At 35.9% G+C, this 15,831-nt stretch overlaps 1 long non-coding RNA gene across 9 annotated transcripts in view; it reads left to right on the plus strand.

The window, feature by feature from the left end:
• The window catches only part of LOC105082918 (uncharacterized), a 456,837-nt gene that overhangs the window by 61,535 nt on the left and 379,471 nt on the right, over window positions 1-15,831 (plus strand). For 8 of the 9 annotated variants that reach the window (XR_012508218.1, XR_012508219.1, XR_012508217.1 and 5 more), the window contains exons 1-3: window positions 101-239; window positions 2,010-2,087; window positions 7,308-7,469. This is a non-coding gene — a long non-coding RNA (uncharacterized LOC105082918). Of the gene's footprint in view, window positions 1-100; window positions 240-2,009; window positions 2,088-7,307; window positions 7,470-15,831 lie in introns of those variants that run through there. The other variant, XR_012508216.1, reaches the window with a different exon arrangement.

The raw sequence follows: 15,831 nt of genomic DNA on the forward strand, positions 1-15,831 counted from the left end.
CGCTACCGGAGTCCAAGTTGAGGCAGTAGAACTACTATTCCGGAAAAGTATACAAAGTCCGCTTCCTCCTACCCCGACACACCCTTTGCTGAGCTTTCTACTCCCTGAACCTGCCCAACTGGATGCGAAGGCCACCCAGTGTCGCCCGGGCTTCTCGTCAGACTAACTGGTCAGTCTGGTCGCCCGGAGATGTTTGCCAGGTGTTGAGACTGTTGATAGCCTTAGCACTCAACCCACGGGTAAGATTCATAACTCACTGCTTTGGTCTACTTTTCTTGGAACTTTAAAAAAAAAGTCTGGTTTGCCCAGTTCCAGGGGGTGAAAAGTACCCCAAAGTACAGAGTAGAAGGTACAAAGTGAACCTAGCTTAGTGTAGGTGTTGGTGAGAAAAGGACCCCACTCTTACCGCAAGGATTGTTTAGGTGGATGGGCCAAACATAAAAAAGTGTTCTCAGGATAGTCGTTCCTGCTCCAAAAGTTGGTTAAATTTCTGTGGTTAGCAATACAGGGAGCACTCCTTTGCCTTCGATAAGTGCTTATTATCCCTCACCTCCTTTCCCCCCTTTTCTTTAAGGCGGGGAGGGCAGTGGGGCGGGGCGGGGAGGGAGGATGGTATCCTTTCTGCTGCCCTCCAGGTGGAAATACTTACATTGCATCCCTTCCTACTTGCCTTACTTAGAGTGAGTCATTTGGTTAGTTGAAGTGTTTTCTTCACAACTTTCTCATTTAGCCATTCCTGAACTTGTGTTTATAGGCCCTTCCTAAAATTATAGACTTAGATATGAAGGGACCGTAGAGATCTTGTCATCCCAATTATTTTCACCCGAGGACTATTATGTTTTCATCCATGGAACCCCTATCTTGAGAGATTTTGTCACTTAAATGAAATCACATACATCACTGTCATGGATGTAATGCTAATAAGCAATTGAGCTAAATGAATGTACAAACACTAGGCACTGTTCCCTGGAAATGGTCGCTTAATTTTGGCTGTCATTCTTCTGATCCAAGGTTGATCACACATACTGAAAGAATTAAATCAGATACTGTAAAAAAAACAAAAACAAAAAAACAGAGAAGTAACTCTGCTAACAGTATATGGGCTACCAATCGCATCCTAGAAATTTCTATGATGTCATCAACAGCAAATTAGAATTTCTGATCAGCTCACGATAACCAGTGTTAGCCTGCAGGGTTGAGTTAATGCCTGCCAAAAGTAAAGAAACTTGACATTTTATTTAATTGCAATTTCCAGAAGGCTCTCTGAAATATTGTAAATAGCTTGTGGACCACTTTCTTCCTTCCTTCTAGTTTAAAGCTAATCCTCCTCTTCCTGTCCCCCTTTCTTGGGGGTGTTGATGACTCTATCAGTTATCTCTGTGTCAATCATACTCTCTCTGTGTCTTCTTTAAACTCTCCCTCTCTCTCCTGGCTGTTTTCCTTCCACCAGTAACTTTTTCTTGTGTGTTTCTGTGTGTTTACCTCTTCATCTCTTTCCTTCTCTGACGAATATCTTAGAAAGGCTAGTGTTGACTTTTCAGTTTTCACTTGCTCCACTCCTATTCTCCCTTCTAAATAACCCTCAAATATGTTCCCTTTTCTCCATCCCCTTGTTGTTGCCTTGGTTAAGACATGATTTCTTGCCTGGATTTCTTATCCTTTAAACTCATCTTCCTCAGATCTGGCTCAAAAATCCAATCTTACAGCTCTCTATCTCTAACAGACTGAACTTCCTTAAACTCAAATCTGATAATACTAAAAACTAGTTAGTGGCTCCATGTTTTTTGGCCTACCTCTAAACCATCCAGAATGTTAACTACTAATGCTTAACAGGTTACCTCACCCCTAAGAATCTGATAAAAAAAGAAACCATCTAATAGGAACTCTTTCAACCTTGCATTACTTGAAACCAAATCAAACCAAACCAAGCAAACAAAAAGCTGACCACTCTTTATTCCTTCCTTTCTTTTTCTTTTTTTAACCAGTATCTATTTCCCATTGTACCACAGGAGGTCATGGGGATGAAGAAGACAGGAAAAAGGACTGAAAAGGACTAGCCAGCACAATAGGAGGGGCACAGTTTTGAGGTGAGAATCTTTTGGTATAATTGTTTTTCTGCTCCACTGTGTCCATTTCATTACTGTTCATACTGTTTATAGTTGATATATAACATTATATTAGTTTCAGGTGTACAGTGTGATGATTTGATGTATACATTGCAAAATGATTACTACAATGTCTAGTTAGCATTCATTACCATATATACATATATACGTAATTACAGAATTTTTTTTTCTTGTGATGAGAACTTTTAAGATTTACTCTCTTAACAACTTTTGAGTGTGCAATTCAGTATTAACTGCAGTTCCTTCTGACTTGAAAAATTCCTCTTCTCTCCCAAAGCTGTCTTTCATCTATGTCCTTGATTGTATCAATACCATTTCATTTGAGAACCTAGTCACACATGTGGAGAGATGGACAATGGCTCACTTATTTGTTGACTTTCAGCATATTGTTCCTATAAGCTTATCAAATGGATTCACAGATTATATTATATACTTTTATTTAAACTCACAAAATAGAAAGTGACTTTAAAAATCCCCAGGGGGAATGTGAATTGAAGATGACTCTAATCAAATAAGTGCTGGTAAGCAAGAAGGATATACAGAAAGGAATCTTCTAATATAAGCTCTTTATCAGCATTGTTACCTGGTTAAAAAAAGTATCGATGTGTATCATATGTATTACATATCATAACTGACACAGGTTATATATTGATTGTATATCAAAAATGTATGTACCTGACATACACATATATGAACAACTTAAATCTGTAAGAAATTAGAAAAAATTATAAAATTATCAAGATTGTTTGAAATAAGAATTTACATCCACTCATCATAAACCATGGGTCTTGCTCTAAATATATGGTGCTTTGAGATGGGAGTTACTCTGAATATGAAGCCATCAAAATTAACAAGACATTTAGAAGTTAAGCATCCAAATATGAATTAAACCTTTCTCTTTGAGAGCAAAAAAAAATTGGGGACATTTATGAATGCCTCAAATTACATGTATTGGTTCATTAGTAGAGCAGTGCACTAAATAAATGGTGCATGCTCAAATTTTTAACTGATAGGAATACACAGTCAAAAGCCTAGAATCACATACTTAGTGAATCACTGTATTCTGTTTGTTAATGCCTTCCTCAAAGCTTTTTCCTTTTGCTGAGAATACTCTGGTTTAGGCTCCAACTTGACCATTGCAACAGGTTTCAACTGGCCTCCTTGTCTCTAATTTCTCACTTTTTTTCAATCTTTTTTTACCAATTGCTGCTTGAATTATTTGCTTAAGGCTTATATTTGATCGTGACATTTCCTGCTTAAAAACTTTGGTGGTTCTCTATTGCAGCAAAGTGAATTCCGAGCGTCTTAACATGTGTGAGGTTGTCTGTGATTTCGGACCAAGTCTCCATCTCTTCTCTCTAGCTCTCATTTTATCCAACCATGCTAAACTACAAGCCAGGAACATGATATATCTGTTGGTTTTCTCTTACTATTCCCTTAGCTTGAAATACTTTCTCCCACATACCTCATGTTCTGCTTATTTAAAACTTTTCTGCTTTTTCCCCCCTCCAGTTTTATTGCAGTATAATTGACAAATAAAATTGCTTATAGTGTACAACATGATGTTTTGATAAATGCATACTTTATGAAATGATTACCACAACCAGAAAAACTTTAATTTAAAGACCTGCTACATTTTGTCTCCTCCATGAACCAAGCCCCATGGCTCCTTAGGGAAATATAACTCTTTCCTTCCTCTGATTTGTCTTAGTACTTTGTTTCTATCTGTGCTTAAGTATGTATTGAGCACAGGCATTGTACAATCAGAACAGATACCTTCCTTCCTTGTGCATATTGAGTGTATTGGGAAATTATCAGTTCTGTCTTTTGGGACATATCTCACTGTGCCTTGTAATTTATTCTGTTACTATGTTTATCTTCCTCTCCATTCCCCTCCCTCCAGATTTTATGCATTGGGGCACAGGGAGTTAGTACTTTTCATATTATTTGTAGGGAAAACTTGTGAAAGACTTAGAAATAGACCAAGATATTATGGTTGTCTTCAGTGGGAAACTAGGCATTGTTCAGATTATCTGATTCTATGGGGCCTCTGAATCTTTCATTGTCTTTGAGTTATTTTACATTGCTGTAAGTTATATAATACTTATAGTAATGCAAATGATTCTTGTCCAAAGAAATGCAAATTATATCTCATTGGGATTCAGTTGATTATTGCCCTGTGGATGTTGAGCAGTTTTGAAGTTTTACATTTGTTAAGCAAATTTATTTCACCATTCTTAATGCCCTTATATATGTGATTCTTCGAGTTCTCCTTTGAACCAATTGTAATATCTTTCTGGTTCCCTCATTAATTAATGAATTAAATAAAAGCTTTGACACATGTTCATTTTATATCTGTATGAGAGTCATGCTATATCCTCTTCTAAAATTTATCTTTTAATGTATGAATATTAATATATGAATATTATTACTATTTCTTAAGTTCAGATTAAAGATCATTTAATGAGTAACACTGGAGAAAATTAAGATACTCTTCCTAGAATTTTTAAGATTATGGGATAGAGGAATATTTTTCAAGGTGAATTTGGCTTGTTTGAACAAATGAACAGTTTCCTATAGAAGACTGAAAACTTGTTTCTATTACTGTGAATTTGAATATTGACCTTTGGATTTTTTGATCAAGTTGAGTGTACCCAAAGCAAAGCAAAGCAAAAACCAAATATCTGATTTGTATGTACTGAAGTATTCAAAAACTGATACAGAACAGTAAGAAATTCTAAAGTATTACTCAATTATTTTATTATATATATATATTTTTTAATCTGGAAAATTTTATCTGAAAAATTTATACAGAAATCTTCCTATTAATCATTTGGAAATTTTATAAAGTAAAAGTTTTATACATGATATAATATTCTTCAGTATAAGAAACACATCCTGAATTCACAGCAGATTCAGACCTGTCCTTATCTTCAGACTGGGAAACACTTGGGAGTCAACCTTAGGTTTCTGATCCTTTCTGTCTAAATTCTCTGCTTACCCCAATTGTATTCTGCTTTCCCACCTTTTCAGCTTCTCTTCTGTCTTCTTTCCTTCTTCTGCCAATTGTAGTGTTCCCCAAATAGCTGTACTTTGGAGAAAGGTCTTCACTCCCTTCCCTGGTAGACTCATTCACTTTACTAGTTTGGATAAAGGTGAAAACAGAAGAGATGGGGGAAAAATGCAGAGATTGGAGATAGATTTTAGTACTAAAAACTGTCAGAAAATGCTGATAGATAGTTTGTGGGAAGATAAGGAAGAGGCAGAATCAAGGGTGACTTCAGTTTCCTGCTTGAGCAGCTGGTGGCTTCAGGGACCACTTACTGACCTGGGAAAGACTGGAGTAAGGGCAAGCTTGGGAAGGAATATCATAACATTTCTTCAGTTTCTTCTTGTTTACATTGAAGTATGTTTAAAATAAAACCCAAACAATCCACTACATACTACATTTTCAGGTGTGAAATTCTGCACCATCCCATCCCCCTCAATACACTTTCTCTAGGACAGAAAAATGCATTTACCACTCCACTCCAAGCTGCACACTTCTCTTTTCAGGGGAAATCAACATTTCCTGTCAACAGTTAACAAATAAAGGGTGGGGGAGGGATGATAGTGTAACAGTTATTTTGCCCTAGGTCTTCCTCAAAGGCTAAGACACATTCTCCTTTCTGTAGAGTAGTTGTTTTAAATTATCTGGAAATTCACAGTTCACTGCTTTAAAAAAAAAAAAAATCCCTTAGGGAAGGCGAATATGAATAGCTCCCATTGTTTCTCAGGTGAAGGATGTCAACCATTGATCAGCTCAGAGTGGGGCAACTTGAAGGGGAGAAGAAAAATTCTAAATGACCTGCCTGATTTCACACAGCCTTCTGGCCCAAAAGGTCCTGACATTTTCACTAAGCAGGTTAAGGAAAACAATAGAGGTTAATTAACTTAGTGGTGTTTCAGCTGAAATGGCCGAAACTGCCCAAGGCCTCAGGTAAGTCTAACTTTGTTCGCAGCATCTTGGCCTTCCACTTTACACTCTATCACCTTTGAACGGCCGTAAGCAAATTAGGATCACTTTTTGTATAACACTGTGTGGCTCACAGGGACGTATGAAAATGTATTAGGTAACATCTGTAAAGTACTTTAAGTGATTTATTCTTTAACCAGTTTTTCCTAAGGGATACTTTGTCCCACACTCTTCTAATTGCCATCTAGCTAGATGATAAAGAGCAATCTTCAGCTAAACACTTAGTCAGTTGCAGGAGATGACTCATATATCTTTTTACTCTGTGCAGGTGGAACATGCATTTACATTTCCTATCATGAAATTCTGCCTTTCTAACTAGCATTGTTATTTTTGAGGTGACATTTAGACATCATTTTTGGTTTGCGGAAGTGGCAGGTACAACTTTGTGGTTGTTAGTAAAAAGTTTTTACTACAGGGATAGAATAATGTAGTAAAAAATAGTGTAGGTTTTGAAAGAATATTCATGGTTTGACACCGGCTCCACCATTTACTAGGTAAATAATGTGGCATATCATTTTACCTGTTGAACTTCAACTTACTTGTAAAATGAGGATAATAAGACCTATCACTCAAGGTTGTTTTTATGACTAAATGAGTAATGTATAGTTTTTGACACTTAGATGATGCTTAATAAAAGATTCTTCCTTCAAAGTTCGTTGACACTGGTAAATTTGCCAGAAGTTTTCTTAAATTTGCTCTCTACCAGTTAACATATATGCCGTGGAGACTGGGTGTCTAATTAATAGAAAATAGCCAAGTCAAACATGGATGCATTCTTTTAGATAATTAAATAATTCTTGGTTTAGTCTGTTAAACAGTACTCCAGTATGACGTTGAAAGGTCCTGTCACCCACCTTTTTGCCTTATATACAAGTTTTAAATAATTTTTAACAGTCCATTCTTTTGGACTCAACAGTCCATTCTTTTGTTCATAAATAACTTCTAGAGATTTATTTTTGATCCCACACACAAAAGGCTGATTTCATTATGTTTTGGACTGACTGTTTACATAGTTCAGCAAAAGGTATTAACTAACAGTATATATAACCTCCTTGAGCATTTGGTACTGAGCAACTGTAGAAGTCAAAGAATTAAATTCTGCTGAGTAATTTCATTAAGAGATACAAGATTCAATTATTTAAAAGCATTTTTTTTTCTATCCTAAGATTAAGAAACCAAGCCTAAGAAAATCTGTCTACCAAGATTTCACCTCATTGCTTATAGGATCTGGTGAACTCCTCTCCACTTGAAGTCCACATATGCGGAGGTTCCTGGCCAGCCAGTGAGTGATGCTGCTTTTGACTTGTGAGGCTTTCACCATGAAACAGGTACCAGGCCAGTATTTGGGGGGTTGAAATTTGTAGGCATTACTTTCACATATAAAATATAGCACTTGCTTTTAAATGATGGGATTTCCATATCTGATTAAATGCCATTTATTTTCAAACATAACTCTCAGGTATGACCTTGAATGACAATGTCAAAATCTTCTCTGTTGGAGTGCAATGTGTAATTTTCAATAAGAATTTGATACTTGGTGAAAGGAGAACAACTTCTTTTGGACCCTATGCAAGTAACTGAACACTCAGTAGAGATATTTGGTTCTAAAATTTGAAAGAGGCATTGAGAGTTAGGAGCCATTTTTTAAATGTTTCATTTGATGTTGAGAGTTCCATTTGATGTGGAGGGTAAGGGAGCTAGAAATAAACTGCCAAGTCAAGGACTTCATATAAGCATCAGAAAATAGACAATTAGCAAATGAATGTCATCAGTGTTCCAAACCAAATAACTATAATTAAATTTACTATCAGTTCATTTAGCTTTATGTATTTATTTCTTATTCTGCTGCATCTTGGGTTATCAGCCTACTTTCATGAAGTCATCTCTTTCTGAACTAAAATGGGTCCTGGTGGCTAACATGAGAAGATAACAGGAATTAGCTGTCATTGAGACTAAATGATTATGGTTAACATATATGGTAACTACAATGTCAAAACTGAGGACAGTAAAATTCTCTATTGAATGAAGTACGTAATTTTTTGTAATAATTTGGTCAGTGCTTTTCCTGGGAGTAAGACTGTTTTATGGACAGTGAGAGCACTGACAAATCTCCAGGGCCTCCCAGTTCATTCTATCATGTGTATAATGTCAGAAACATAGATATGAATAATATTTTATCTATAAAATTTACCCTTTAATTTGATCAGTTCTTAGACTGGTGTTGAGTTAATCATGAAATTTACAACATGTTAAGAAAAGAATTATTTGGGACATCACCTCTTTTATAGGCAAAAAGACAAATCTTCATGAATTTCCTGGGGTCTTTATGGGATGTTTCAAAGAATTTTTATGTGTAAAGAAAATCCTGAAAACTATTTTTCTGAATCTAAGATATGATTGTGGGAAACAAAATCAAAAGTTATTAGAATACTTTAGATCATGCATTAAAACAGGCTCATGTGTACCTGAGAAACAATAAATTGGCTACCTAATAAAGTGAGAATACAGTATTCTAAATAAGAAGGTAACATAATTGAAAGGAATCTTAGCTTTTTCAGAAATGAGAAACTTTATGTTTTTGTTGCTTAATAGTCAAGGGCTTGAGAAAGTCAGCACAAACACAGAATACTGTTTTGATGGTATATGGAGTTTCCAACATGCAGACGGATCACACAGAATGTAAAAGAATAACTATTTACTACCCCTTGTTAAGAGAAGACTAAAGAGTTTAAGATAAACTGTCATTTTAATATATAGAAAATGAAATTCTAGTCTTGCATTATTATTATATTTAGCAGTAAAGGATTCATGAGCTCCCTGCTCTACTTTTTAAAATTATCTTACAAATAAACCCATCAAAACAGTGAACTTTGTCAAAATTTGCATACATTTCATTGCTTCTTTTCAGATTCATTATTTATAGTTTGAGGCAAATATAATTTTTTTCCTGCCAATCTGTAACTTTCTATATTTATTCAAGATTGTCTTACACAATCATTTTTTACATTCTTGGAAGAACCAGACTTTTAAAGACAAGAATACTCTCCTTTCCTTGAAAACAAAAGCACATTCTATTACCTCGCATTCACAATTGTACTTTTCTTGTACTATTACTTTAGCAGTCATTGATTACTCATATGCATTATAACATTCAGTTAAAGTAACTAATTTCTATTTCACAGAAAAAACTGGAAAGGAGTGTAGAGGAATCTGTCATACACAGCAAATTAACAAAACTCATAAATACATGCATAAGACCCTCTAGAGTCACACACATCCATTTTTCACCTTTTAAAATTAGCAAAATGAACACAATCATTAACATGACCAATAAATATATCCACTATAAGAAACAAAAACATATATATATATATATAAATATGTTGGGTGATCACAGTTTCATGTTATATTTCACTTAGAAATTATCTAATTGTCCAAGGTTAAGCACTAAATAACTTGATTTAAGAATAGTCCAAGGTTTTAAAGTTAAATAAAGATCTTGGTTAAGTTGACATATAACAGCTTAGAAAATCATTTATCAGAATTATAATTTAAGAATTTAAACTGTTTGTAGTTACTTAGCTTAATAATTAGGATTGAGAACTGAGACTCCCCTGTATCAGTATGACTTAATATTTGTTCCAGGAAATTCTTGCCTAGGAATATAAAGCTGTAAGCCCATGAACAGTTTCACTATTTGCTTCAGGAAATTCCTGAAAAGCAGTTTATCCATACAGTTTATTCATCTGGCCCAACAGCTCTGTCTCTATCAGGATAATAGATTGCTCACTTGGCCAAATAAGTAGCTTATAAAAAACATTTACTGATTATCAAGACTCATGTCAAGAAGCTGGCTTTGCTTTGTCCCTCAGTCCTAAACTATTATGTCAAGGACTGCCCCTCATCTCAATTATTTTTCTTGTCTTGACAAACCTGCCTTCAACCACTTAAGCCTAGATCCCCAAGCCCTTCCCTCATCTCCCCATTTTGAGACATTACTAAGATCTCTCAAGGTGTTTTCCCTTACTGCAGTAGGCCTAATAAAATTAGCTTTGACTGATCAGCAGAAACTAAAAGTTAATAAATGTGTTGCTTTAAGCTGAGAAATTTGTGGTAATATTATTATGCAGCAATAGCAAACTAATAGGACCACACTGATAACACCAGGGAAGAATCACACAGCTGTTTTCAAACCAAAAGTTATTAAATCAGCCTAAGTTTGTAAAAGATTCAACTTTATTACACGAACTTGTGTTTTTATATGGACCTGCTTCTGATCTTAAGCTTTCTGTAAGATTGTTTTGTTAAGCCAGGTTTTACATGTCTGATTTCTTTATTTCCTGAGAAATTTGGGGATATTAGAATAATATAAGTGTTTATTTTTCTTTGTGAACCAATTAGAATGGAGCTATTTGGATTTGAGAGACTTTCTAATTTATTTATATATTCTGGAGATAGGAAAACATCAAACACACAATGAGAGGTAAAGATTTTTTTTCTCAATTACAGATACACAGACTTGCTAAGAGCTTGTAACTTTAGTTCTACAACCTCAATCGTAGATTAAGATTAAATGCAGAACCATAAAAACTCACCAGAGCAGATCTCAAAGAGATGCTCTACTGTCAGTGAACATAAAATGTTTTCTTGACTGAGTTGAGTTTACATATAGTCATACAAACAAACAAACAAACCCAAAAAGGCTAACAAACTGGATTCTTTAAATTCTTATCTAATTGATCCCTATCATATACTGACAGAGATCACCTAATGATTAAATCATAAAACCAGACTCCCAAATGCTGCTATCACCAGTGAGGAACAACTTGTTGACTCTGCATAACCAGGCTTACATGTATACAAGATGCCTCTTGACTATGAAATCAAGACTGCCCCAGTGGTCCGGTGTACTCACTAGTCCATGGGTCCAGCTGTGAAGTTAGACAAGACGTAAACAAATGAATAGGTTGGGCCAAAAAACAGAAAAAAGGAAATAAAAGCTTCCATGGTGTACTCAGAGAACAATGACTTAGGCTGTTTCAATGTCAAAGAGTTTACATAGGGAGTGGGATGGCCAAAGGGGCAGTATTACTGATGACCTTGAATGTTAAAAAGTGCCAGTGTAACCTTGTTGAATATGTTAAAATATACGTCTTTTTAAAAAGGTAAAATGACAACTTTCATGCAGATATTAAAATGAATAAATGTTAACGCCTTAATTTAACTCATTAATGAGGAAACTTGTGAGATATTACAAGTTCAAGGGAGAATTAAAATAAAAGATATTTGTAAATCAAGAATATTGAAATAAATGTGCACATGGAGGTAAACCTAGCCTCAGGGGGGCAAATGGGAAGGGAGGAAAATTAATTCACTCTCTACCAGGCAGAATTTGCACAATTATAGACAGTAATTATTGTGCATTGTTATCAGTTATCTGCAGCTTGCAGAGTTGTAAGATAACTTGAGAACAATGAAGGACTAGAATCAGATACCTGAAAGAGTGTAATCTAAATAATACACACTCTTTTACATAGAAGCATAATTTTTTCCCTCCAGTGAGCTTGACTGGCTTAATGATGGGAAAGTGGTGAGGCAGATTTGGGAACTGCTTTTGGGGTGGAAACTACATAGCTGTTAGATGCTCAGATGTAGTAAGTGGGAAGGAGGAGTCGAAGATCATTGATTGCACATGTGGCGATTGCCTTGGTGTTTAGTGGTTGCTTCACATGGCCAAGATAGTGACGTGAAGCATGTTGGGCACAATGAAGGGAAAAGTGAGGAAAATTTTAAGGAGTATCATTCTAGAAACTCAAGTTCTGTGACAGTGAAAAGAGGTCTTCTGGTGTTGGTGGGGAGGGTTGCCATCTACTCCGTTATCATTAGACTCTCCTTTTTAAGGCCACCTCAAATAATTATGCAGTCTAAGTGAAAACAGTGTGTTGGGTCTGTCTGGCAGCTCCTGGGTAAGTCCTTTGGCTTTCCATTTTGGAATTGACTTAGAATATATCACCTTTTTTGATGCACTTGATCAGGAATCATTTGTGGACCTACAGAAAATATTCGAGAGGGAATTTAGGAAGGGAACTGTGGGAGACATTGCTCAGTACTTTTCTTTTTCCACTGTGAATTTGATCAGAAAATACTCTGATTAAGGAAAAAAAGTAGTAAGAGGAACTGAAGAAATAGTATCCTCTCTCCTAAAAGTTTTGGAGAAAAAGCGACTGTATGACCATGGATTTTTTTTTTTTTTTTTCATATTAAAGACATGAAGAACACTAGGTTCTTTGTCTATAGCTATATTATTGTTTGCTTAGCTTAAGGTCTTTTGAAACTCAGTTTTATATCAAAGATCTGCTCTAAATTAGTCAATTTGCTGTTCTGGTTTCCCAACATTTCAAAATTTCACCTTAAATTAATGTATCTTTTCTGTTTACCCTATGTATCAATATGAGGTACTACATGTTTTTGTTCCTTGTTTAAGGAAGGAAGGAAGGAAGGAGAAAGGGAAGGAGGGAGGACAGTAATGGAGGAAGAAGTGAGAGGAAGAAAGAAAAGAAAAAAAGGGAGGGGGGACCCTGATTCTAGTTGCAGTTTGATGGCTGGCTTGTTACAGAAGAGTTAGTCTGGTCACTACTCTAGACCTAGAATCCTTTTTTTTGATTTAAGCACTGAGCAGTAGTAAAACCCCCAAACTACATCTTTCCTTAAACTTTCTTATTCTTTCATTTATACCAGCAATCAATAAATATTATTCAGTGTCTTATATGTGCAAAGCCATATACTAGAGTCTGGGGACATCTGGTAGTGAATTAAGGCATCTGTGCTCTCTTTAAACTTTTGCTTTCATGGGAGGTACAAAAAATAAACACACATAAGTAAAATAAAGTTTAATATAGGATGCTAAGTAAAAGAGACCTTTCTTGTTACTTATAAATTGATGGCTTGGAAGCAAAATCTGAGGTTAAAAAATGTCTTGAGTGCTTCGGATTCTTAAGACAATGGCAATAAACTGGGGACAGACATGCCCTCAAGGCTTGTGGTTGCTTAACTGATTCTCCTGAACCATCAAGCCAGCTCCCATTTCTTCATTCCCATTCAGTCTCTCCTAGAGGAGATTAGCAAGGGGTGGAGAGAGAAAGAGAGAAGCAGCTGCCTAAAGTGAGAGTGCTTGGCATTTTCTTGTCTACTTGATGGAGTTGAGGAGCTATCCCCCCAAAATCAAGTGGTGTTTATTAACCTAAAAAGCCAAGTAAGGGGAGCTGCAAGGGAGCCACTCATAGAGATTGGGGATATCTGCACGAAAGCCAGACTGCATCTTATTTTTCTATTGGATCATCTGGTTATGCATGTACTTGCTGATCTGCCTCCATGCCATTTTAACAGACAGGAAAAAAAAATGGGGAAAAAATGACAAAACAGAGATCACTGTACTTGAACCTTTGCATACTGAAGATATGAGAGTTCTGCAGTTCAAATAGACCCTATAAACTGTAGATGGCCTTGAGCTGATCCTCTGGTATCTCACCTCATGAGATGGTCTTGACATCAAGGGCTTTGTGGTGTGCCACTAGGGCAGCTGCTGTGGGAAGTTTGGAAGATGTGAGCCAGAATGGGAGCGTCTATATCAAGGATACCTCAGGGTTTCCTGAAGAATCAGCAATTGGAGGCATTCTGGAAGGAGAACATGAAAGGCAGGTTGTCCTACCCAGGGAAGCTTCAGTGACCAGGAGAGGCAACCAATTACATAAGATCTTGACTATCTCTCTTTCTTTCTTTTTTTCTTTTTCATCCCCAATTCCAGAAGCCCTAATATTGTAAGGAATGGAGAGGAAGTGTAAAGAAACATCCTGAAAAAGAGAATGAAGTTGAGGTTTAAAAATGAACTAGACTGATTTTTAATAACTGAAAGTGACCGAGCATCTTTGAGAGCCGCCTGAGTTATTAAGAGGCAAGAGAAGAAAACTGAATAGTGTGAAGTTGAAAGTAGTGATCAGAAAGAAAGAAAACTGTTTCATGTTTGTTCCTCCATAGAGTTCAAACTGTAAAGAAACGGATTCCACATAAATGGATAGTTTTGTTTGGTTTTAATGTTGGGAAACAAATAAAGTAACGAGTAGCAAGTAACTGTGAGGATGGGAGTGGGTAGAAGGCTACTTTAGCTGTGGTGGGTGGTCTAGGAAGACTCTTCGGGTGAGAACTTCCGTGATAAGAAAGAGCCATTCATTCTAAACTCTGGGGCAACAGTGTAAAGTGCCCCCAGATAAGACTGAGGAAAAAGGTGGAATGGCTGGAGTTTAGTCAGAAAGGCAGTGATGCAAGGTGCTTCTGGTAAAATGGGCAGAAAGCCAAGTCACAGAAGGTAAAATATTTTGATGGCAATTTTGCTTTCCTCAGAAATTTTATAGACATTTTCTTGACTCTAGCCTCTTTGTAGAAGACTCTGAATTTATTAACTTAATATTATTCAATGGAACACACATAGCATAGAATTCTAAATAATTCTTGTCTCAGAGATGAGAAATTATTAATACATCTTACATTTGCTCTCTATGACCTCAATGCTAGTACTATATCAAAATAGTTATAAAAAATTAATATTTTGCTATTCCATTTTTCATCTCACTTAACTCTTCATTCCTGAGAATTAAATCCTTGCTCATCATGGGGGTGCACATACTTAAGTAGTTATGACTGACATCTAAATTCTAGATGATACATCTGTTTGCTGTAAGACTGAATGATGAGTTCAAGTGTTATAAATAATTCATATTAATCATGCCTAAAGAAAGAAAAACAATTAATTTGCTAGCATGTAGAAAATGTATAGAAAATAATGAAAGCATGGCAGGTAAAAATTCTGCTCTTTGATATTTGTGATCTAACCCCCAGAACAGTAAACCTTTCCTCTTGGATGTAGCTATAAATTCCAGAGATGGAAATCTCTGGCAGGAGCAATACATGTTGTCTCTCATTAGAGTACGGTTCTTCCATAACCATGTTAAACAATACACAGACTGCAAGGGACGTGTGCTCAGCCCCCTTGCCTCAATGTTCCTGGCTTCTTCTCTAATATGAATTACAGACCTCTCAGCGTAATCCTTAAACTTCTCTCTGCTGCATTTATGCAAATAGTCACTCTGAATCCAGCATAATACCTTTTAGTTAATCCTGGAACATTAAGTATTGTGGCCATCTCATGGAAGAAACCGAGAGAAAAATTTCTGTTCAGTATGGAAATAACTCTGTAAAGCTCATGATAAATGAAGGCTTATGAATAGTATATCAGTTATTGCAATCATCATTATAGCAGTATATTTCCTTGGGTTCTTCTGGGAAATTACTTTCTTTGGCACATTCTTAGGAATTATTTCCTGTGTTCCATTAGCTCCACGGGATGACATCCTAAAATGACGGATGCAGTTCTGTTGTTTTGTTAGAGTGCTCTATAACAGCTCTTAGGGCTCCTTGTTTGAATGCGTATTATATTCTCTTTGAATATTATCTGAGAATATGATTCATAGTTTAGTCTTAATGTTTTCCAAAAAACCACTTAATGAACAAGAAGGAAGCGTGTTCTGATGGAAAGAGTAATAAACAGTAGAGCAGGTAATCCTTGCTCTAGTCATGAGTCCACTGCTAAGTAGAATCACCTGTGGCAAGTTACTTTGGCTATAGTGTCTTTCTTTA

Source organism: Camelus bactrianus, chromosome 7 (assembly GCF_048773025.1).
Source record: "Camelus bactrianus isolate YW-2024 breed Bactrian camel chromosome 7, ASM4877302v1, whole genome shotgun sequence".
Taxonomy (NCBI): Eukaryota; Metazoa; Chordata; class Mammalia; order Artiodactyla; family Camelidae; genus Camelus; species Camelus bactrianus.